Source organism: Eptesicus fuscus, chromosome 19 (genome assembly GCF_027574615.1).
Source record: "Eptesicus fuscus isolate TK198812 chromosome 19, DD_ASM_mEF_20220401, whole genome shotgun sequence".
Taxonomy (NCBI): Eukaryota; Metazoa; Chordata; class Mammalia; order Chiroptera; family Vespertilionidae; genus Eptesicus; species Eptesicus fuscus.
The window spans coordinates 31,236,674-31,261,359 of NC_072491.1; the positions used below are offsets into that span (position 1 = coordinate 31,236,674).

The 24,686-nt window shown below is 39.3% G+C and overlaps 1 long non-coding RNA gene across 2 annotated transcripts in view; it reads left to right on the forward strand.

Annotated features, from left to right (window-relative positions):
• Positions 1–13,014: 13,014 nt before the first annotated feature.
• Positions 13,015–24,686, forward strand: part of LOC114232104 (uncharacterized) — a 28,104-nt gene continuing 16,432 nt past the window's right edge. For both annotated transcript variants that reach the window (XR_008554613.1, XR_003618152.2), the window contains exon 1: positions 13,015–13,140. This is a non-coding gene — a long non-coding RNA (uncharacterized LOC114232104). The remainder of the gene's footprint in view (positions 13,141–24,686) is intronic.

Below are 24,686 nucleotides of genomic sequence, written 5' to 3' on the forward strand. Positions count from 1 at the left end.
TCCCTAACTCTGTTTCAGCACTGATAATATTTCATCTAAGATATGATTGCTTTTTCTGTCTTCGGGTTCGATGTGGACCATGAATAATAAACAGCTTGGTGGTTCTGGAAAGATAAGTGCTTCTCTCTAGTTCTGCTGTGCAATGTGGGTTCTCTGCCTTGTGGAGAGGTGAATACAGTGACACGGGCAGTTGTTAGCATTTTCTTCTTTAGTATCCCACAGGCTCAGCATTTTAGCATCTGTCAGTATTTTGACAACCAAGAACACATTTGTCTCCAAAACCTTTGCTATTTTAATATTCTTCTCGGTCAGTTTCTCAACTCATCTCCTCCCCAAATAAGCAAACCACCCTCCCAGACGCTGATCGGAATGGATCCTATGTATTCTATCACCATCGTATAAATGGTGTTTTAATAAATGCATAAACCTGTAGCACAAAACCCTACAAATTTGGAGGAAGCTTCGGTTCTAGTTCTTGAAGAGGTCAAATCGCAGAATTTCTTGTTCACAATCAGAGATTGCCAGAGTGACATGTATAAATGCTACCTCTGATCTACACAGGTCAGATGTACTTTAGAACTCTAACCCAAGTTCTTACCTGCAAAGTAGCCTGGCCTTGGGGATAAAGATAACTATTGAAAATTATCTGGAAACCTGACAGTACAGCTATTCTATCTCAGTGCATTTTTAAAATTTGTAAGTTCTCTTTTGCCTGCCAGTGTGGCTCAGTGGATGAGCATTGACCCATGAACCAGGAAGTCATGGTTCAATTCCTAGTCCAGGCACATGCCCAAGTTGTGGGCTCAATCCCCAGTAGGAAGTATGCAGGAGGCAGCCGATCAATGATTCTCTCTCATCATTGATGTTTCTATCTCTCTCTCTCCCTCTCCTTTCCTCTCTGAAATCAATAAAAACATATTTTTTTTAAAAAAATTATCTTTTGCAATCATCCAAACAACAAAAGTAATGATGGCTTCATTGGAGTTGACTGGCCTCATTGCACGTGGGATGATGGTCACCTCCATGGAGAGGTACAGAAATGAGAGATCGGCTGTGTTTAGCTCACAGCAGTCTCCCTGGGCTTCTGGTGGGGCATCGAAACCAAAGGACAATGGTGAGGAGAGGGGCCACCCCATGCTTGGTTAAGTCACTGATTTTTTACATGACAAACCAGGCCAACTAAGTACAGTTATCTGAGAATATCAGCAGTGGTTTCCAGAAAGTATTGTTACCACAGATGTTACTGAAAGATAATCAAAAGAACACATCTAATTTGGGGATGTAGAGTACTTATTTCTGTTGCTGATTCTATCATTTGAAGCTTTCAAAGCTGAAGGCTTTCATGATTAAGCACATATTATTCTCCTGGAAGATATTTCTCTTTTGGCAGATAAGATAATGGAACAGATCCACTGTTTGTCAAGAGGAGTTACTATGTCATTAAAAAGCCTTTAACACAATGTTTTCTCTTTTCCATGCTGGTTGGAAAGATTTGAATGCAAAAGCACAGATACAATAATAACAGTACAAAACCTAAATTGTCCATGGAAAAGCTTAAACCAACTTAAAATTTTCCATTTGCCAAATGCTCTTCAGGCAATTTCAATGTAATTCAAAACAGGTACTCAGTAGCCACAGATGTGTGTTGCCTCAAAATGGGCTCTGCCTTAGTTGCATCCAATTTCTTTCTAAAGATTGTCTCTATTACAGCAGGAGAAAAAATACACCCAAAATCAATTACAAGCACTAGCTGGTTTGGCTCAATGGATAGAGCATCGGCCTGCAGACCGAAGGGTGCCGGGTTCGATTCCAGTCAAGGGCATGTACATCAGTTGCAGTCTTCTCCCTGGCACCGGTCCTGGCCAGGATGTGTGCAGGAGGCAACCACTTTAGGTGTTTCTCTGACATCGATGTTTCTCTTTGTCGTTCCCTCTCTCTTCCACTCTCTCTAAAAATCAATTGAAAAATATCCTCAGATGAGGATTAAAACAACAACAAAATCAATGACAAAATTTATGTAATTAAATATTTTTTCTTATTAATCCTAGAAAACTATTATAATTTATCTCAGAGAATCCTTAAGAGTTTTAGCCTTGCAAGTCCTGATACTGTAATTTAAAACAGGCCTGGCTGGTGTGGCTCAGTTAGTTGGGCATTGTCCTGTGCACTGAGAGATTGCTGGTTCAATCCAGGTCAAGGCACATGCTCGGGTTGTAGGCTGGATTCCTGGAAGGGGGCATGCAGGAGGCAGCTGATCAATGTTGCTCTCACATCCATGTTTCTTTGTCCTCTCTCCTTCTCTAAAAAGTCAATAAAACTATTCTTAAAAAAAAACAAACAAGTTGACAACAACGTCAAGAAAAGGCCTTTGCAGTGTGATATCTAGAGTTCTGAATTCAAGGAAATGATCTGAAACACCACTAATGTTGGGACAGGAGGGCCTTCAATTTTTGCTCATTTGTACAATGAGGCCATCACAACATCTCGTGTCTGCTAGAGCACAACAATGTGCCCCAGGTATCTTTCAGAAGATACTTGATACTGCTAAGTGCCACCCCGAGATGTCTGTTCTCTCAACATTGAAGTCCCTTGATGAGTTTACAGTTTAGAAGATACCTGAATAGAGAAAGTTATGAAAGATTCCTGGGGACCTTTTTTTGGGAAGAGGAGTGAGGATGGGGGAAGGGGGGAAGTGCTAATTTCTTTTCTTTCTTTTTTTTTTCATTGTTTTAAGGCTATACCAAAATGAAAATTTCAGAATATAAGTCAAGGTATGATTTGAACTGATTATGCTTTAACTTTAGCTTATAGGTCATTTGCTAATTGTCCTGACTACAAATGGCCTTTAAGGAACATTATGTGGAACAAAATAGCTTATTATAGTGGTACACAGAGATTCCTACAAGACATTTTAGTACTTAAAAAAACAGGAACCAGCCAAGACCGACTGAATATGTTTTGGAATTACAGATTCCTGACAGTGTGAAAGAAGCCAATCTGTACATACCAAGGTTCCTTGATAGCTTAGAATGGGTTCTCCATTTTATGCAAATTAACACCCCCATCAATGAATTGGATCCAGCTGGTCTTACTGGAACAGACTTGGAGGGAAATCAGACCAGACACATCTGTCCTGGAGGAGACTTCTCTAAATTGCTGTGTACTCTCTTACCTGATAGAGTAGAACATGCATGATGCGTTCAAGCTTTTAGGCTGCAAGAGAGGACGAATTCCACCATAGACCTCACTGAGGATGTATTAAGGGTTTATGATACTATATTTGGCATTACAAGGAAACCAGAGCTAAGTTGATCAAGTTCTTTATAAATCAGACATAAGCCATTGAAAACCTTGAAAAAAGAAGAAAACTCTGCCACTGTAAGTTCTGTTTCTGCGTTTTGCTCCCTTGTATTGTAGCCTCATTGCTTGGCACAGTACTTGATAGATAGTTAGCACTTAGTAAATGTTTGTTGAATTAATGTAGGAAACGATCAGCCTACTCACCGTTCTTCTATGGCCTCACACTGCAAAATGTTCATGTGCTCATAAAAGCTTGCTACATAGAGTCATACCTTCTATGCTTGAGTCCTGCTATTTGAGAGCAAAAATGAGGAGGCACATTAGTTTGCTATCAGTGCTGTATTTGTGAAAATTTCCACAAGAGCACACAGAATTCTGGGCTCTACTGTGGGGGCTACAGTACAGGCTAGCTAACTTCAGAGTAAGATATTTAAGGAAAGCAATCTTGTAATTATGTTAGCAAAGATTTGTAAATAGAAAAGAGCTACAGCCTGCCAAAGTATTTTTAAGAAGAGACATATTGTTGATTTGTTCCACATTTAACAACTAATGTAAACAAGAAAATTCCTGCCTTTTGTCATTTGTCAGACATTCTGTCCTCTAGAATAACAGCAACTTCTTTGGAAAACACATCTGGTTTCTGAGCCCAGCCCTGTCCATCAATAAAACAGATGGTTTTGAAAGAGAGACCAGGAGGCGGGACCATGGATTAAGCTTCAGGCATTTTTCCAAATAGAATTTCCTTCTTGGCAATTCAAAGCTTGAGATATTCTCTGAATACCAAAACTCAATTTCATGTATTTACTAGTACAATGTGATGTGGAAAATTAAAAAATAAAAATAGGAGTGATGGTGGGAACACAGAATTGACTGTCCACACATTTAAATCCTTAAATGCATAATTGAGGTTGCTTAATCTGTATGTTAGAAGAAAAAGTGTCATAAAAATACATTGGCCAAGTTTCACTTTGACTTCCATCTTCAGTAAATGTAGGTCATTTGCTAATTGTCCTGACTACAAATGTTCTTAACAGCTCTGGTCTTAGCATACTCACCTTCCAAGTAAAAGGTAGGGTCCCAAGGTTCCTATTATTCTATAATTCATATATACTTTGATGGAATTTGATATGCTACAACCGTTCTGAAGGACTATATATAGCAAATATATCAAAAACCCTAAAAATGATAATATGTTTTGACTCCGTAATTCCACTTTCATAAATATATTCTAAGAAAAATAAATGGATATATATGTAAATATGTAAAGTTTGGTTTTTCACAGATAAGTTTCTAATAAGAAAATTTTGGAAGCAACAAAAAATACGAATCCATAGATGATCCTATATAATGAAAATGTAATTTGCAATGACCGGATCACGGATCAGCAGGAGGGTGGGGCAGCAAGCTACAAGTGGGCAGCAGAGAGCTACAGGAGGGGGCAGGGCAGCAAGCTATGAGGGGCGGGGTGGAGGGAGCTACAGGAGGGCCGGGCAGCAGGTGGAGAGCTACAGAGGGCAGCAGCAAGCTACTGGCAAGCTACTGGCGCCCGGATTCGTGTGCAGGGCTACTAGTTAGTATATAAGTGCTTATGGTATATCCGAAGCTCGACAAACAAAAGATTTTCTATGTCACTCTCAGCAACATTTCTTATTTACTAGACGGCATGGCCAAAACATAGTGAAAGTATCTTGGACATACACCTAGGACTCTAGCAAAGGAGTCATCAAGGTGGGATCCTGCTCTAGTTGTTAAACATCTTGGGATTTCATGTTGGGCAGGAATGTAGGGAGTGACCTATGGCTTGTCATGAGATTCACTCACTGGGCTACCACTCGGTGTAGCCTGGGTATAAGTGGAGATTCAGGTAGGCATAGCATGGTATCAGAAGAGGTCAGCATCAAGTCACAGTTTCTGTCAATAGCCAGCACCAAAGCATCCAGATGTGTCTTCGCAGGTGGGTAGAGTATAGACAGTGATGGGCAATCCAGTACACTGTCAATCAGTGGCAAGAGTCAAGGAAGGGTGGGATTCAGAAACAAAGAAGGTGGCAGGGTCGGGGACAGGGGAAGATAAACAAAAGATGGACCACCGTATACTATCTGTGAATGGGGTACATGGAGTGAGAAACACTGTGGAGGTGTGGGAAAGGACTTTGAAAATCAAGCATAAACTCCCTTTTCTCAGAACAGGTAATGGAGGAAGTGAGCAGCAACTCAGATCAACTCAGAAATCTCACTAGCTGGATCCACAGCTCTGCTTGGTTTAACTGGAAGGGCAGCTCCAACCTGTGTCCCTAATAGAAGGTCTTGCAGGTGGAAAGCCTGGTAACACAAAGATCCTGTAGTGTGGTCACTGATCTTCGCTGCTGCCTTCACAGGGAGCATCCTGATACTGTAGCCTTGGCTACGTTCATACAGTCAGTCTGGACAGAAACCAGTTCAAGAACACAAACGGAGATGATGAATTTGATGGTTGCTTTTAAAATACCAACATGTTTTTCAGCCCAATGAGGTTTTAGATTTTGTGGTTGTTTTTAGACCATCATGGAGTACCAATTTGTCTTTATAGGTGTCTACTACATAGACTTCTTTCTTCACTCTAAGGATTTCTTTAATTCAATCGGTATCTGTTGAATACCTACCATTTGCCATGGACTGTACCATGCTCCAGAGAAATAAAGACGAGTCTTATATAGTTCTTGCCTGTGAAGTGCCCTCTATGTTTTGTCCATCAGTGGCAGAGTAACTATAAGTTTCTAGACTCAGGGACCATGTTTTCCTCTGGATTCCCACACGACCTATTGATTCACACATTGCCTCATCTACCATTTCCATGTTCAGTGACACAGAGACTTGACTTAAATATGTGGGCCGCTGCTATAACAAATGCTAACAATGACATAGCACATATGATATGCTGGGCCCTTTCCTAAGATTTTATGTTATTCAATCACAGCAACCAAACGAGGCAAGTACTTTTGTTATTCCTGAGCACAGGGGTTAAGCATTTTCCGCAAGGCCACAATTACTAAGTAGAAATCTGGGGTTTGAACCCACAGTCCCATTTGAAAGTATAAGCACTTAACAATCATGCTACATCCTATCGGTAGCAGGAAAAAGAAGGGTATAGTTTCTACCACTGAGGAATTTATCATCTGCTCAGGACACTCAAGCTAAATTGCTGAGAATGAGAGTGGATGATAGAGCATGTGATGTCTGCTACAGACTGTGAAAGGTGTAGAGGTTGAAGAGGGGCCAGTCCAGCAGCAGGGAAAGGCTTATTGAAGCGTGTCTTGGAAAATGGGTAGAATTTGGGGAGAGAGAAATGCAAGGAGAAGGTCCTTGGTGGAATGGCGGTAAGTCAAGTGTGAGTGGGGGACACTGCCCAGTGCCCACTGCAGGCCAGTGCTTGGTACCAGTCACTGGGTTGTGGGGGAGGGGACAGGGAAAGCCAGGATGTGGTTTCTCTTTTTTGCCCTCGAGGACAAAAATGTTTCAGACCAACATCTTTTATTCATGCAGCACTATTTCTGAAAAGCTAAATGTAACCTTCCAGGGTCTTTCCATTTTAGAAAAGAAAATCTTTTCCCCAGAATTTTCAAAAACTGGCAGGACTATTAAAGTTTTCAAACATTTGCGTTTTAAAAAACATAATTGCTGTCCATAATAGGCTCAATATATTTTTTAAAAATCTTCCTTGATGTGTGCAACATTACTGAACAGTCAGAGCAAAAGTAGTTACTACCACTGGGCCTATACTCATTAAAAACACATTCAAACCAGATTTCTTCTTTATTTTAAACTCAAGTAAGAGACGCTTGACAGTTGTGTGTTGTGATGACGCCAAAGCATTTGTTCAATTTGATTCACTGAGGGGAAAGTAGGCCAAAACTAGTGTTACCGCATTAAAAACAAAAAGGGAAAAGTAACATGTATAAAGTACTTCCCACCTGCCAAGATTTCTATTAATTTTTCATGCGCTGACTTCTTTAATATTTACAAATGCTCCGTGCTTATCCCTGTTGTACCGATGAGAAAAGTGAGGTTCTGAAAGGCCATCATTCCCAAGTGGCATGTGTACTAAGGAGAGAGCCCAGATTCGAAACCAGGCTCTCTGCTCCATTGCCTCCACCTTCTGAACCACATTGGCTTAGTCCCCAGAGGCAGCCTGGTGTGACTCACCATGACGTGATGGCTGCCCTCCAGGGCAGCACTGAGACCCTTGGGTTCAGATTTCCTCCCGTACCTCCTTTTGCTGTGCAAACACCAGTGTTTTGGGGCAGCGAGTGAAGTCTTTGGTGGTGGGGATGAAATATCTGAGAGACTGTAATTTTCAACATTCCCTTGTATTTGTGCTGTTATACCAGAACATTTAGCAGCCTATTCAAGATTTCAGAAAGAAAACCCAGCCAGTGCTCTGCCTTCTCACGGCTGGACTTTCCCACGGCATCTCAGCAGAGCTCACTGCAAGATGTGGCCTGCAGGTAAACAGAGCAAACTGAAAGTAGCCCTTCGAGTCCTCGAATTTCTCTAAGATAGATAGTGCCTGTGTGTATTAAGAGCTGGATGTGAGTGAAAGATGCAGCCCTTCAGGCTGGCTGTGCCTTACGTCCAAGGCCCTCTGCGAGGGCTCTGTGAATTCAGAGCTCCTGGAAATTTAGCTGTGTCTCTTGTGGTGACATGAGTTTTGGCACCTTGTAAAAGAGTTCAGGACATCTTGGACATGAGAAATTGGAGAGACTGATGGCAAAGGGAAACAGTAAGTTGGAACAGTTATTAAGACTTCAAAATGAAAGGACCACCCAGATTAAGTTGAGATGTTTTAATGGTTGTTTCTAAAAGAAACTTCTACTTTTGATCAGACATTTCATGATATGTATCTATAATAATAATAAAAGCGTAATATGCTAATTAGACCAGATGTCCTTCCGGACATCCTTCCAGACAAAGCCAGGGCTGCAGCCACAGGATCAAGACAGCCGCAGCGGCTGCAAAGGCCTACTCTTGCATGAATTTCGTGCATCAGACCTCTAATATATATATATACACATGCACACACACACACACATATATTTCAGGATATGTATATAACCTATTTTATTTTATTTTTAAAATGTATTTTATTGATTTTTTACAGAGAGGAAGGGAGAGGGATAGAGAGTTAGAAATATCGATAAGAGAGAAACATCGATCAGCTGACTCCTGCACACTCCCCACTGGGGATGTGCCCGCAACCAAGGTACATGCCCTTGACTGGAATCGAACCTGGGACCCTTCAGTCCACAGGCTGACGCTCTATTCACTGAGCCAAACCAGTTGGGGCTGTATATAACATATTTTAATGTACCTTCCCTATGGGGCATTTATTTTGCAACTTGGGGCTCTGATGATTATTAGTCTACCAGGGTTTAGATCCTGGTGTTTCTTTTCCAGTTTCAAAATATAAATTTTAAAAGATCAAACAAATCAATATTATCTCCTAATTACCCACCCTTTCTAAGTATCAGTTCCACCTGTAAAGTGGAAACAATAATAGTATTGTACCTACCTCATAGTTTTTAAATTAAAATTTAAATATCCACGTTTAAAGATGCTTAGCACATTGCCTTATTGCTTAGCACACAGGAAAAAAGACATAGTAAATGAAGTCATCATTAATGATATGATATTGTGGCCATTAAAGAATATACATATGTTTACCTCTTCAGTAAATGAGGTCCAGTCTGTAAATCTGGAGTAACTGTACCCTGGTGTCTCCCTTGCCTTTGAGATCTGGGCTCGGGAACTCTGTAGTTCGAGGCTGTATCTGTCCATTGCGATTTTTCTGGTAGCTGATATCTGGCTGGGGCCCAAAGCACCAGAGTCAGCTGAATTTTATATGACGAGTCCCATTTTGATAGTTATATATGGATGTTCTTAGGCTAGTTTTAAAATCTTTTATTTTGACTTTATTTTTCCCTTTTAAGTAACTTTATCCACTAGAATGAACAGATTGGAACAAATTGGTTATCATAAAATCATCAGTGCCAAATAGCCTATTTTTTTTTTTTTAATGCATGATAAGATCGCCCTTGGAAAATGAAACTGACCTCAAGTTTGGGGCTTACATTTGCTTTTCTGACATTGTGTCAACTTAATCATGAAAAACAAACAAAAAACAAAAAAAACAAAAAACAACAATACCACAAAACCTTGGCCTGGTTTTGGGTAGTAGCAGATGCTAATTGTAAATATTTATCTTCTTTTAACCATTGTCTAGGAGATAGTTTTGCTACTTTATCATAGCTCTAATAGTAGAGATGGGAAATTCATGCACGCAAATATTTTTTAAGAAATGGGAAATTCATGCATGCAAATACTGTTTATGAATTTGGGCATCTCTAGACCCATTTTTAATGAACATGGAACAGTTGGCTTTGTATCTGGTGGCATGGAGAATAACACCTCCAATCTGCACCCTAGGAGACAGCCAGATGACTTTATTAATACAATGGTTTCACTAATTCTAGGCACCTTCCAGGCACCTGGATTTTCATTAATGATTCAGCTCACTAATAGCATTTTATTCCCATGACTTGCAGAAGTTAGAGATCATTGGAGCTAGTTGGGTTTCTAGAAGCATCTGGGAAATAAATGCAAGTAAAGTCTTGGAAAGCACATTTGTTAGTGCTTTATTTCACCGCGACTACTCTTTTAAGAGGCGCATCAAATCTTGGGAGCTTGTGATGGCTGCCATGAAATCTAAGGCTTCCCTTTGGAAGGTATCACTGGCTCACTTCCTATTGGTCTCCAGGCACCTTCTTGATTTCCGGTGGGATAAGTCTAATCCTTCTGGAGAACTTAATGAATAAGTCAATTATTCCAAATCAATCTTTCATATTTTTATAAGTAGGTCATAATGATATCTAACATTTATGTTTTCCAAGTATCTCTTAGAAAACTCCTATCTGCTTTCAATCTGAGCCAAGCACTCTATTGTTGGAAAGGATCTGGATGGAAACAGATGACTTGGCTTTTAGTACAAAAGCCACTAGAGAGCTTTTGGAAAGTTCACTTGTGCACTTGTATCTTTTGACACTCACTCAGTAGGTGAACTTACATGGAAGAGAGCCGTGTCTAATAGGACTGTCTGATTCTATTTATTTCTGTTATCATCTTGCAGGCCTGTTTTTGGCAAGCAGCTATTTAAGTTGCTGGTCTCAAAAAAAAAAAAAAAGAAAAGAAAAACAAACTGGGTAATTCTATGCAGACCACTTCAAGTTTTCCACAAATACCTAAAAACTGACATTTTCTATGCAGTAAATTGGGTTTTTACCTTTGAGAACAACTAGAAAGTTAAGGAGTGTGCCTCTCTTCTAGTCAGTAATTTAAACACTTCTAGGTTTTATTATTTTTATAAAAAATTATCTTTATTGTTGAAAGTATGAAAGATTCCTCACCCCTCTTCCCCCGCTCCCCATTGACTACCTAGTTTTATTCTTAAATGTTAATTTAAATGCATTTTGGTTCTACTTATTTTTTATTACTATTTATGCAATTTTTACTTCTCTGCCAAAAAATGAGTTTTGCACATTTTAACTTAAGTCTTAATGTGTGTGTGTGTGTGTTGTACAAGCCAAATGATAGCAGTTTTATTTGTGTTTTTTGGCTGAGAAATAGGAGACAGACACTGTCTAAGGATTCTAGACTGTTTTCTAACCCTCCTCCCCCCAAAAACAATCTACTCTTAAAATAATTGTCTGGAAGCCTTTTGATCTTATAAATTGATTGATAGAATATTTAATTACTCCCCCAATATATGTTTACATACTAATCATCTACATTTCCAAATTGGCTTAGAAAGGCTCTAATGCCTTTCTCAGGGCATGCTTCTGCTCGGGTCTCCTTGTCACGTGAGTGAGTTCATACACCTGCCACTCTAATATTAGAGTTTTGTATTACAAATCACAGGCACAAGTTAAAAAGATGAAGCATCCACACTGACATACCATCTCATACCTATTAGGATAGCTGCATGCAAAACCCAGAAAATAACAAGCATCGGTGAGGATGTGCACAGTTGGTGTAAATGTAAAATGGTGCAGCCTCTTTGAAAAACAGTATGTAGGATCCTCAAAAAATTTAAAAAAAGCATTACCATTTGACCTAGCAATTTCAATTCTGGGTATACACTGAGTGGCCAGATTATTTTGATTTCTGAACCTATAATAATCTGGCCACTCAGTGTATATCCTATATAATAAAAGGCTAATATGCAAGTTGTCCCTTCGACCAGGAGTTCGACCAGCAGGCAAGCTGGCCAACCACCCATGTTCCCACCCCCTGGCCAGGCTGGCCAGGACCCCACCCATGCACAAATTCATGCAGCGGGCCTCTAGTATCTATATCTATATCTATATCTATATCTATATCTATATCTATATCTATATCTATATCTATATCTATATCCACTGAGTGGCCAGATTATTATGCATTCAGAGATCATAATAATCTGGCCACTCAGTGTATATTCTGAATAATTAAAAGCAGGGACTCAGTATTTGTATACCCATGTTCATAGCAGCATTACTCACAATAGCCAACCAGTGAAACCAACCCACGTGCCCATTAATGGATGAATAGAAGAATAAAATGTGGTATGCACATACAATATAATATTATTCAGCTTTTAAAGGAAGGAAATTCAGATGTATGCTACAACATGGACTAACCTGGAGAACAATATAAGTGAAATACACCAGTCCCCAAAAGACAAAACCCATGTGATTCTACTTACGTGAGGTAGTAGTGACATCATAGAGACAGAAAGTGGATGGGCGGTTGCCAGAAGCTGGAAAGAAGAGGAGAATGGGGAGTTGTTTAATGGATATAGAGTTTTAGTTTCCTAAGATATAAATGTCCTGGAGATTGGCTGCACAAAAAATTTGAACATATATAATACTACTGAACACTTAAAAATGGTTAAGATGGTAAATTTTATGTTATATGTTATTGTTTTTATCCCTATCCGAGGATATATTCATTGATTTTTTTAGAGAGAGAGGAAGGGAGGGAGGGGAGGAAGGGAGAAGGGAGGAAGAGGAGAAGCGAGAGAGAAACATCAATTGCCTCCCAGACTCGCCCTGACCAGGGATTGAATCTGCAACCTAGGTATGTGCCCTGACTGGGAATTGTATGCACAACCTCTTGGTGTACATAACGATGCTTCTCTAACCAACTGAGCCACCAGGTCAGGGCCATGTTATGTGTACTTTACTATAATTTTTTAAAAAGATGACGTAAAAGATAAATGTGAGTTCTTCATTTTAGATTTTTTATTTTTATTTATTTTTGCCTCCAGCAGATCATGTTTACTTTCCTCATTCTGGGGACCATTAGTTTTAAAGTGTGTCAACAGGCAGATGGTGATAGACATAGGCCCACACCCCAAGGTCTCCCTTCAAGAAAGGATGCACTACCAGCAGCAGGGAGTGCTCATAGACTGTACAGCTGTCAGCCTCTCTGGACCCACTTAGCTGTGGAGAGCCACCTTCATGAGGTGACATCCTTCCAGGGGCAGCCTGTACCAGTGACTGAATGTGACGAGGGATGAATGTGAGATATGCTGATGGCCAGCCCTCGTTCCGGGGATGACCGAGGCTTTGTCCTGTCTGCATTGCAATTCTAGTTCTTCCTCTGCCCAAACCTACTTTCACTTCCTTCCTTTTACAGGTGTGGATTCCTAAGAAAAACTGTGCACCCAAACTTCATTTCAGCATTTGATTCTGGGAAACTGAACTTGCAACAGAGATCAAGATACTATCAAGATTCTGTAACCAGATTCTTCAATTTCTAAACCAGAGTGAGCTAATTTTTAAGTTACTAAGTGAAATGATGAAAGCCAGTACATTTGAAGGATAAAACAAGTTTTGAATAAGCAAATTAAGGCCTTTTTTGGTTAAGAAACACATACACATGAACCAAACTAACATTAAAAATTGTGCCACAGAATGAACAGAAATGTTGTCTCTGTCAAGACTATGGTGTCTGTAATTCAGGTAAACCTATTTTATATAAAGCAGGCATGATCAAACATTAATATTTGCTTGCTTTTCCCAGGAGCACCCTCCCACATTGTAAATGTAGACAGTGATCAATGCGCCTGAAAGAAGAAAAGTTAGGCATAAATATCCTAAGACAATAAATAGGTTAATCCATCATCAGACCAGTTCATGGTTATGGGGACAGTAAGATTAAGTATGCCAAAATAAGAGCTACCTGGTAGTTGAAAATTTTTTAAATATAGTTACTCCCTTTTGAATAATTATAGTTAGATCCTGCTTCTTCTGCCTGCCTCTGTGAAAGTCCCTGAAATCTTAGAATTTCTTTTTAAAAAAATATATTTTTATTGATTTCAGAGAGGAAGGGAGAGGGAGGGAGAGAGAGAAACATCGATGATGAGAGAGAATCATTGATCGGCTGCCTCCTGCATGCCCCCCACTGGGGATCGAGACCACAACCCAGGCATATGCCCTTGACTGGACTCAAACCCAGAACCCTTGAGTCCACAGGTCGATATTCTATCCAATGAGCCAAACCAGCCAGGGCATGAAATCTTAGAATTTCTATGAGGAATTTCATATATCTGAAGAATCTTTCCAAACATTATAGTCTCAGTAATGTGTTTTGTGCTCATGTTATTTTGAAATCATGTTTACACTCAAAAGAGAATTATAGAAATTATGATATAATTGAATTCCTACCTCACTTTGTATTTCATTATTTGGATATCATATAACTTCCACGTGTAGAACATCCTTAAAGATAAATATATTTAAAAACTTCAAAAACAGTCAGAAATCAGTTGTTTGTAATCATGGAAGGAAGAAGAGATATAGAAATGTGAAATAATTTGTAACACCAAATTAATTAAATTTTCATTTGGTGATTGAATGAGGTAAAACATAAATCTCCCAGGTATTTCTAAACTGTGATAATGATAGCTAATATTTATTGGACACATATAATAAGCACTTTACTAGGATTATCTCAGTATTTCCTCAAAACAACCGGCAAAAATGGAATTATTATAATACCAATTTCACAATAAGGAAATACATAGTTTAGAGGATTTAAACAACTTGCCTACAGTTATAATGGGAAAGAAGTGAAAGAAACAGGAGGGAACCCACGTGGCTGGCTCCACAATTGGAGCTCATACATGTGAATGTAACCAGCCAATTCACCAATTAACTGTTTAAGTGATGCTTTACCTTGTATGAACTGGTGGTTTAAGTAAATGTTCTGAATCATGAAATTGTATTATTTAGGACTAACAGATTTTAGTAAGAAAGTGACAGGACACTTCAATTAACTTTTAAGATTTTTTCCCATTAAAATAGATACTTTTCAGACAAGTTATAGTGAATGACTAGTTTGTTGGAAGAGTTTACTGGAGAGAATGGTAGGGCATCAAATGACTAATGATCTAATCTCATTTACTCGGAGATTATTGTTCTAATTTCCTGAACTTTGACATTTACCCAACTCAATGTCTTATTGCCTGAAACATCATCATGGAGCCCAGAAATAGCAAACACATTCCATCTCTCTTGCCTGTCCTCCCATCTACTTTGTGGCAGACAGAACTAATGGATCAAAGCACCCACAGAGCCCAGATATGGCCAGGAATTCATTTTGGCAGAGTCCACAGTCAGCCATTTCCAAATAACTAGAGTAAAAGTTAGTCAGTACAAAATGTTTTTAGTCCTCTAGCACTTGGGGGCTGGAGGAAGGGAGTTTGAGGTATAATCAGTGATTTATTTTTCACACCTTTGAACAGTCCCAGTTTTCTCTTACATTTTCTAATCAGAGTTGTGCCTTTAAGGAAGATAGGTTTTAGGACAAGAGCTATTCTCTCCCCTCCTCTGGAGTTCTTATTAGGTAACTGGACAATTAAAATGACAATACACGCTCATTTAAGTTGATAAGAGCTTAATATATTGGTCTTCTGGCTAATACATTTGCAATACTAAAGAATCTCCCCCCTTCCCCCACTCTTGGCATAAATGAATATGTGCTAGATGTGTTTTAGGTGATTTCAGAACCAATGGCTCTTGGAAACAGACTAATTGCAATGTTGGTTACTTCAGAGAGCTTGTTCAACAAGCTAAAGGGAACAGTTATTTTGAGACAAACCTTTTGGCAAACCTCACATAACCACTCATTCGAGGTCCCTTTGCTTATGAGTAAGAATGAACTGTGGCTTACAACTAAATAGAAATAAATGTTCTCAGCAGGGAACAGTCATTACTAATTTAATGAACCAGAGTTCTGGTTATAGCTCTGTGAAGGATCATAATGTGTAAATTTAAATAAAACACCATGGCTTTGGTTTTAAGTGTTAATATGTAAAATATCACTCTCTTCCTGACTTTAAAAGCAAAATATGTAAAACTTGAATGTGTCTATCAAGTTCACTCACTCACAGGTACTATACAATGGGAGACCCCAATAAAAATGCAAACAGGACTCATTGGTCAGTTATGTTCCATTTGTGATAGGGCTGATGGCTTTAAATAGCAAAAATACATTTAAACGTACACTTATATACACTTGAATATGACATCATTTCTTTAAGTTGTAAACCCAAGCAATAAAAACATCCCATGAGATTTACTAGAGTACCTCATGTAGACCGCTTTGACTGGCTCCATCCATTCTCCTTATGAACGTCTCTGACATTTTCCATTGTCTGTAAACTCCTAGCATGTGGGGATGTGGCCATCCTGTTCATTACCATATTCCCAATGCTTAGTTCCATGCCTGGTCCGCACTTGGTGTCTAAGAAATATTTGTTGAATAAATAAATGAAAGACTTTTTGAAAAGTATAACAATCGAACAAAAGATCTTATATTAGGACTTCTTTACTCATAGTTAATGAGTTTAAGTTCCTGAACAACCAGTTAATTTTTTTCAATTAATAAATTCAATTATCTTATCTCCATGGGAGTTCTACTTTAGCAAAACTGAGCCAGCTGTCTTCGAACTGGGATTCAAGTCCTTCTGGGGATGGAAAGATTTTCCAGGTGGTCCACAGACAAAAATCATTTAAGGAAATCATTTTCAGATCTTCAATTTCCACAAATATTCTTTCCTAAAATTAATTTTCCTGAGGGTACACATGCAAACCACTTCCATTATCACTATCATGTTTCTTCTACCTTACACAAGAAAGGCATGTTTCTCACTTAGTAAGGATTTTACTATGGTGCGTTATCTTGGAATGGAGAAAGTCAGGTGACCATAAAACAGGGGCATTCCTGAGAATGAAAGTAGGCTCTATAAATAATTAACTTGGGACAATGTAATGTTGACAAAGGTGTTTTGAAGACAACACTATTATAATGCCCAACCCCCTTCTGAGTATACTAGTTTCAAAAAGGTGCCACTTAATGAAAGAGTAGCAGGCAAATTAAATGTTAAATATTGGTAAACTTTTTATGGTATTCTCTGGTATTGATAAAGTGAATGAATCTAATATGACAGTGATATCTAAAACTTTGTAAAAAATGAGGATCTTATTGAGTTGTCAGCTGACAGATCAAAAGAGATGTACAAAAATGTTTATGTCAGAATTATTCAAAGAGTAATTAACCCAAATCTCCATCAGCAGTAGAATGGATAAGTTATGATATAGTTATACAATGAAATCCTATGAACAAACTATCACTACATACAAGAACATACATGACTTTCACAGATACAATTTTAGCAAATATGCACTCTATGATTCCATTTTAATGAAATTAATTGATAGACAAAACTAATTTATGGTGTTAGAGATTAAAACAATGCTACCTTTGGGTGGGTTAGAGTTTAGGAGGGCCATAAGTGAGACCACAGGAGAGAAGGAAATGTTCCATATCTTGATCTGGGTAGTAGCTAATGGGGGTCTCATATTTTCATCAAGCTGTACATTTGAAATTTATAAACTTTATTAAAGTTATACATTAATTAGAAAGAAAAAAATGGATTTATTTAATCAATAAATATTTGTTGACTCACACACTGGTAGGTGCTGGTGATATAATAATGAACACCTTCTTTAGAAGCTTTTTTTAGTTAAGATAACCATATCCTGGTTAAGCACTTGTTTTACCATAATGATTAACATGTATTCGAATTCTCCAAAGCAGTGGTCGGCAAACCGCGGCTCAGAGAAGGGGGATGGGCATTATAATAGTGTTGTCATATACTACCCTTTACCTCTTTGCACACAATATGCCACAATTGCCTAATCCTCACAGCTTCCAACTACACGGTAATATTTAGTCTAGTCCAGTGGTCGGCAAACTCATTAGTCAACAGAGCGGTTTGCCGACCACTGCTTCAAAGTGTCCTGGTTTTGATGATAAATTACACTATTTCCATATGTTCCAATTATCTATCACTATGTAACAAATTACCCTCAAAACTTAGTGGCTTGAAGGAGCAATAATTTTAATACGGTTTGCCAGGGTTCTTGTCCCTGCATTAGGAAGGGTTTTCAGCAATCTGGAGAAAGGCTGTGTGTAGATGATTAAAGAGTCCAAAGATGAAAGATAATTTTGAAAGGCATTGGGGGTCAGAGGAGCTTCAGCTAAAGGAGCTAAAGACTCCTCTGTCTCAGCACCCATGCTTTTTATTAACACAAATTGTCCTAAGGCAAGGCAGAGACCTATACTTCAAAGGGTAGGGTTTACAGAAGCATTGTCGGATTGGGGAATAGCCTACAGCTGTTCAGGTGTTTGGCCAATAGGAGGCAATAACATGTAGAGTAAGATGCCCTGAGCTGTCTGGTAGCAGATAATTATCCTATTCAGGTTTGGGAGAGATGCTTTTTAGCTGTTCCAACAGGTAAACTACATATGTGGCTCAGCCCTTGTTGAGCTCCCAAGCTTCATCAACCTTTTGATGAAACTCTTGTAATTATGACATGCTGGAATTGGTTCCCGGCATGGTTCGTGATATTGTGTGTCAGGAATTCATATAGGGCTGAGCTGGGTGATTCTTCTCTTTATTGGCCTTGAATATAGCCACTTTGTGGTGTCCAACCAGCAGATGGGCTGACCTGGAGGGCCCAGGATGGCTCTGCTCACAGATTCTGGTGCTTTGGTGGGGATAGCTGGAAGACTGGGGTTAGCTGAGCTTGCTCTTGGAGCGCCTCCATGCGGCCTCTCTAGATAGTGGCCTCAGAGTATTCAGACCTCTCCTGTGATGGCTGGCCAGGTGGAAGCCACTTGGATTTGCATGAACTTGCCTTGAAAGTCACATAGTGTCTCTTCTGTCTTACACAGCTCACATTCAAGAGGCAGGAACACAGACTCCATCTCCAGTGGGGAGAATTTCAAAAAATTTGTAGCCATTTTTTTTTTAAACCTCAATGTCTTAGTTATAAACCAGATCCAAAGAGACTTTACCCAACCCTACATTCTCAATATCTTTTGCATCCTTCTTTTCCTCTCCATCTATAGTGTGACTTCATTAGTTTGGATTCTCACAATATTCCTTCTGTACTATTAGATAATACTCTTAATTGCTCTGTTCCTAGTTTCTCTCTCTTTCAGTTTACCTTATGGGCTGCTAACTAATGGCCCACTCTGTGTCTGTCAAGTATTCTTCAAATAAAAAATTTAAAATCCCTCCTTATTTACAAACTAAAACCCAAACTTCTTTTAAAATTTTTTTATTTATATAATTCTCATATGAAAGTATGTTTAGAGAGATGAAGAGAGAGAGAGAGAGAGAGAGAGAGAGAGAGAGAGAGAGAGAGAGAGAGAAACCTATCGGCTGCCTTCCGTACATGCCCTAACCAGGGATCAAACCCGCAACATTTCTGTGTACTGGATGATGCTCCAATTAACTGAGCCACCTGGCCAGGGCTAAAATAAAACTTTTTTTTGCCATTCAAAGCCCTTTATTACCTGAAGCTAACCTAACTTCCCAAACTTATTCTTCCATGGCCTCTTTTATGTACTTTAATATTCAGCCAAATACCCATTTTTAAAAAATTATCTTTTTATTGTTTAAAGTATTACAGATGCCCCCTTCTTTCTTCCCACCCACCATGATTTTTCATGTTCCTTCTCTAGTGTGCCCCCTCACAGCCTCAGTGCATTAACTCTCAGTTTCTTCTTTCTGAAATGTATCTCCTCACTGGCACTCCTCATCCCTTATTTCCCCTGCCCTGCCCAAATCTAATAGTCTTCTAAGGCCCTGATGAAATGCATCCTCATTTGTTCATTCAGCCCAAAATAAATAATGGTAGGGCTTATTTGTCAGGCTCTGTTCTAGGCCCTGAAAACACAGGGGTGATAGGCAGACAAGGTCTCCATCCTCAGAGAGCTTACAAATCCCTATTTGGAAGTCATCTTGTCCCTTGATGTCTCACAAAAATTCATTGGTTCTTTTCTTATACGACTTTTACAGGTTGTGTAAGTGGAGCAGCTAAACACCAAGGTCCTGAAACTGTGTGATCTTGAGAAAGTTTCTTACCTTCTTTGGGCCTCAGTTTTTTTTAAATATGTTTTTATTGATTTTTAGACAGAGAAGGAGAGGGATAGAGAGATAGAAACACAGATGAGAGAGGCACATCATCAATCGGCTGCCTCCTGCACGCTCCCCAATGGGGATCGAGCCAGCAACCTAGGCATGTGTCCTGACTGGTAATAGAACTGGTGATATCTTGATTCCTGGGCCAATGCTCAACCAGTGAGCCACACCAGCTGGGCTCAGTTTTCTTTCAGTAAAGTGGGGATAATATAATACCAATCATATAATTGTTGTAAAGTTCAAACATGTTAAATATAGAACACTTAGAACAGAGTTTGGTAAACAGTGAACACTAAATAAGCTTTAGTAATTATTACCATTGTTATCACCTTCATCATTCTCAGTTGTATGTTTTTCCTCCTCTCCTGCCACCTTATTAGATTATAAACTTATTGGGGTTTTTTTGGAGCTGGGTAATACATAATATATTTTTATGGTGTTTTGGAAAGAATGGGAGTTTGTAAGTCAGTCAGGCAAAGATATTTGTGTCCAGCTCTGCATCTCATTAACTGTAAGATCTTGGGCAAGTTACCTTTTTATACCTTACTTTTTCCATAAATTCTGAATATTAACGTCTAACACACAGAGTTGTCATAGGGATTTAATGAGGTCATATTTGAAAAATTGCCTGGCTTAGTGTCTGATACACAGAATGTGCCTCCCAAATGATGATGATGATAATGATAATGATGAGCATAATGATGATGATGCAATTATAACTCTGACAATTCCTAGTACCTCCTCTACTTACTATGGTACATAACTTAGGAAGTATCCTTTTGGACATTCTATTGCCTTCATAAGCATTATTTTCTCTAATTAGGATTATACTATGTTTAATTAATCTTCTATCATTTCCCATAAAGAGTAGTTGTTTTTAAATTTCAATCCATATGGATTTTCTTTATCTTTTAAAATGATTACATAGCATTTCTTTAAATATGTGTAACATAATTCACTTAATCAGTCTTTTATAAATGAATATTCAAGTGTTTTCCATTTTTCTCATTACACACCACACTATAATCAAATGAATTACATAAACACGCTTCTACCTTATCTTTTATTTCTTTAAGATACATGATTATAATTAAAATAGCTTGGATAAAGAAAGTAAAGTAACAGATTTTATGCATGCTGAAAGATTGCCCCCCTGGCTGGTGGTACCTATCACTCCCACCAATGAGGACCACACCTGTTTTAGACATCTCTGCCCACACTTGATCAAGCGTTTGTATCTTTGTCAAGATTTATTTTTTCATCTATCTGTTTTAAGCCATAAATATATTCCTTGTAACATAGGCTTTTAAAAACATATGTGTTTTCATAAGGAACTGTTTGACATTGAAATTGGGACTCAAAAGGACTGTTGGCCCAGAAAGAAACTCGCTACAGACTGATTCATTTGCCTCTCAGCATAACCATTATTGCTTGTCTCATTTTTGGTTCTTATAAGTGTATTTCTAGTAGCACATGATCTCACTCATCTAGGGGAAATGATGAACAACATAGACTGATGAACAAGAACAGACCCGGAGACAAGGAAGCCTAGATCAGACTGTCGGACCTCAGAGGGAAGGTAGGGGAGGGTGGGGATAAGGAGGAGAGATCAACCAAAGGACTTGTGTGCATGCATATGAGCCTAACCAGTGGTCACGGACAACAGGGGGGTGGGGGCATGTGTGGGGAGGGGTTTGGGATGGGAATGGGAGGATGAGGACAAATATGTGATACCTTAATCAATAAAGAAATTTAAAAAAATGTGTTTTTATTTCTTCTAGACTATAGGCTTCTTGGGGGCAACCACCCTCATTCATTTTGGTTATGTCTACTTGTCCGTGGTCCATTTCATTGTAATCTAGAGCCAACACTCTCTCCTCAGCAATTAGGTGCTGCAGATCCAGGGCTTAGAGTTGCCTTAGAGTTTATTTAAGAGTGGTTAGGGAGAGAGATGGTTTCAAGTGATTAGAAATTAAAATTAAATTAAAATTTATATTTTCCTTTCCTTTCAACTATAACTTCTTTCTTTCCTGTTGGCATTTCCAGAATAAGATAGATTTAAGGCTGCTGGGCACTGCACTCACAGCTCAAGAGAAGGATGGAGATGGGATGAGGAGGAGAATCTGAGAGGCTGCCCGGCAGGCACAGAGGTGACTTCCAGTGCGCTGTCCCACTATCCTCTTCCCAGTCCATCTCACTGTCTCTGACCAGCCAGACATAATGCCCTCTGCCCAGTCAGTGTGTGAGAAAAGACTCTGGCAAGGGTGGTTTCAAGAAGAAAATTCATTTGGGGCAAGAGTGAGAGAAGGTGGCTGATGATGACTATTGGAAGATTTGGAGGGTTCCATTCCGCCCCTCAAATGACAGTGGTCCAGAAAATGATGTAGAAGACTTCGAGAGGTTTCCATATGAGAAGAGGGAAAAGTTAAAAAGAACTCACTGCTCTCTAAAGGAATCTTATGCCACTTTAAATGTGTTCGGATATCAATATTCCAAAGAAGTCCATCCTAATAATAATAATGATACTTCACATTTATACAGTGCAGTGTTGCAAGCTGGAGGCCCCTGGGCTACATTCAGTCTTCAGAGATGTTTTGTTTGGCTCAGGCATCCTTAGCCAGATAATTTTTGTAAAACTTTTTAGTGGTTACTCAGATTTAAAATCACAGAAGAGTTAGCTCTTCACCAAACTACTTCTGCTTCTTCCTGGGCACACACTTGGATTCACTTTCCAGCTGCCATTGCAGTAGTGTTTGTCCATGTGACCAAGTTTTAGCCAATGAAATGTGAATAAAAATGTATGGGCACCTCCTCCAGGTCTGGCCTGTAAAAGCCAACCATGAGCGACTCTCCTATCTCATTTTTCTCTCCTTGGCTGTCTGTAAATATCTGGGACAATCTGTTAAAGATGACGGAAACTTAGTAGTTGGTTTCCCACAAGGACAGTGTGGAGCAGAGCTTCTTTACCCGCCCTTTGCTCTCTGCATGACCCTGCACCAACCTGGAACAAGATAATGTACACAAGAAATCAGTGCGAAAAATTATGTTGGAGCCATTGAATATTTTGAGGTCCATCCGGAACAATAGTCAGATGACTGCTGTCATGAGGTGGCAGTGGTCATGAGGTGGGGGCATGGATGGGAAGGCCAGATGGGGCCTGGTGAGCCAAAAGGTGGAAGGAGGCTACTGAGAACTTGTCTTGGGGAGCATTCTGGAGGCAGGAGCATGCTGAGGCTCCATGTCCACTCTGCATACTCCATTGTCTTATTGAACTTTGCTTATGAAATCCAAAATCAAAGATAAACTTAATAAGAATTTCAAGACAATGACCACAGGGCATTAAACCCCAAGTGTGGGGCCCTTCTGAGTGTGGGGCCCTGTACACCTCATAGGCAGCATGCCTGACTGTGGTTCTGCCCAACCCTGTCACCACTATAGTCTATATTTCTTTGATTGCTTGTCCAGAAGTAAGCGCCACTGGAGGAGGGACTTTGTTCCCATCCTGTGTGTGTTCTAGTGCCTTCGGATGAAGATGGTAGCCTTTAACACCTTGAGAGGGATGGATCCGGTGAATAGTGGCTGTTTAATTAAACCCTGGAATGCAGGTACATGAAACTTGAAAAGTGCTGTTTCAGATCCAATGAAAGGGTACATGCCTTTACTAAACCAATCATAGGATGTGGCTGGAAGAATGCCCATGAAGGTAGGAAAAAAAGTATAAGAAGGTTTAAGTAAGATTTGAGTAATTTTAGGAAGAATATGTCCATGCTACTTAGAAATTTTTAAAGCAATGTAGAGATGTGTAAGGGTCTTAACCATGAAACCTTCAAGACAGACTGCCAATAGTGTAACAAACCCCAGGGGCCACCGCCAGAGGCTTAGTCCTGGGTGGTCATGGCCTTCTTTTGTCCCTCCCTCCCCCCCCCCCCCCGTTTCCTGTGCTTTACTTCAGAGTATGGCTTAGTGTCCTGGGCATGGCCCTCTGAGAAGGTACAACAGAAATATCAAACATGAATTCCATCCATAAGTAACTTTCAATCAACCTCTGAGGAGATGAACTCATACAGGGGTAGTTCCTCACTGGAGTATCCAACTGGAGTTTATAGATGAGCTGAAGCAGGACCAGCGTTGCAAAATCAAGCCTGTGCCCAGAAGGAAATGACAACCCCTTTAGGGAGAGGGCTGGGCTCAATGCACATAGACAGGAGAAGCCTATTTGAGTCTCCTTGGAGACAGGCAGGCATCTCTGCCATATTATCCAGCTCGTGATTTGGTGAGTCTGAGTTTGCAGCAATAAAAATATTCTAAAACCTATTAAGCAGGTAGCATGAACTAAAATCAGTTCCTGATATTGACTTTTAGTTGATGTTTCAGCTCCAAAAAGTCCCCAGACGTTATAGAAGAATTAAGCAATATACTAAGACAGCAAATGCAGATGACTTTTTCCCTTTTCAATAATTGGCTTGAGTGTTATGTTAGAATGAATTTTTAAATGAAAGAAAAAAGTCCCAGGCAATTTTCTCTTATAAAATTCTAGGTGTTTCAGCTGTAAGATGATGTATACATATATCTGTCTTAAAAGTTCTCATATATCAAGTTTAAAAATAAAAGGAGTGCCAGACACTAGGCAAAGCACTAAGATCAACTAGGAAGATTTTATAGAGAATAAAGAGAAATTGTTCTTTACAACAGAACAGAAAAACAGAATGTCAGTTTTAAATGTGTGTTTAATTGATTTTTTTTTTTTTTTGAGAGAGAGAGGTACAGAGAGAGAGAGTGGAAAATATCAACATGAGAAACATTGATGGGTTGTC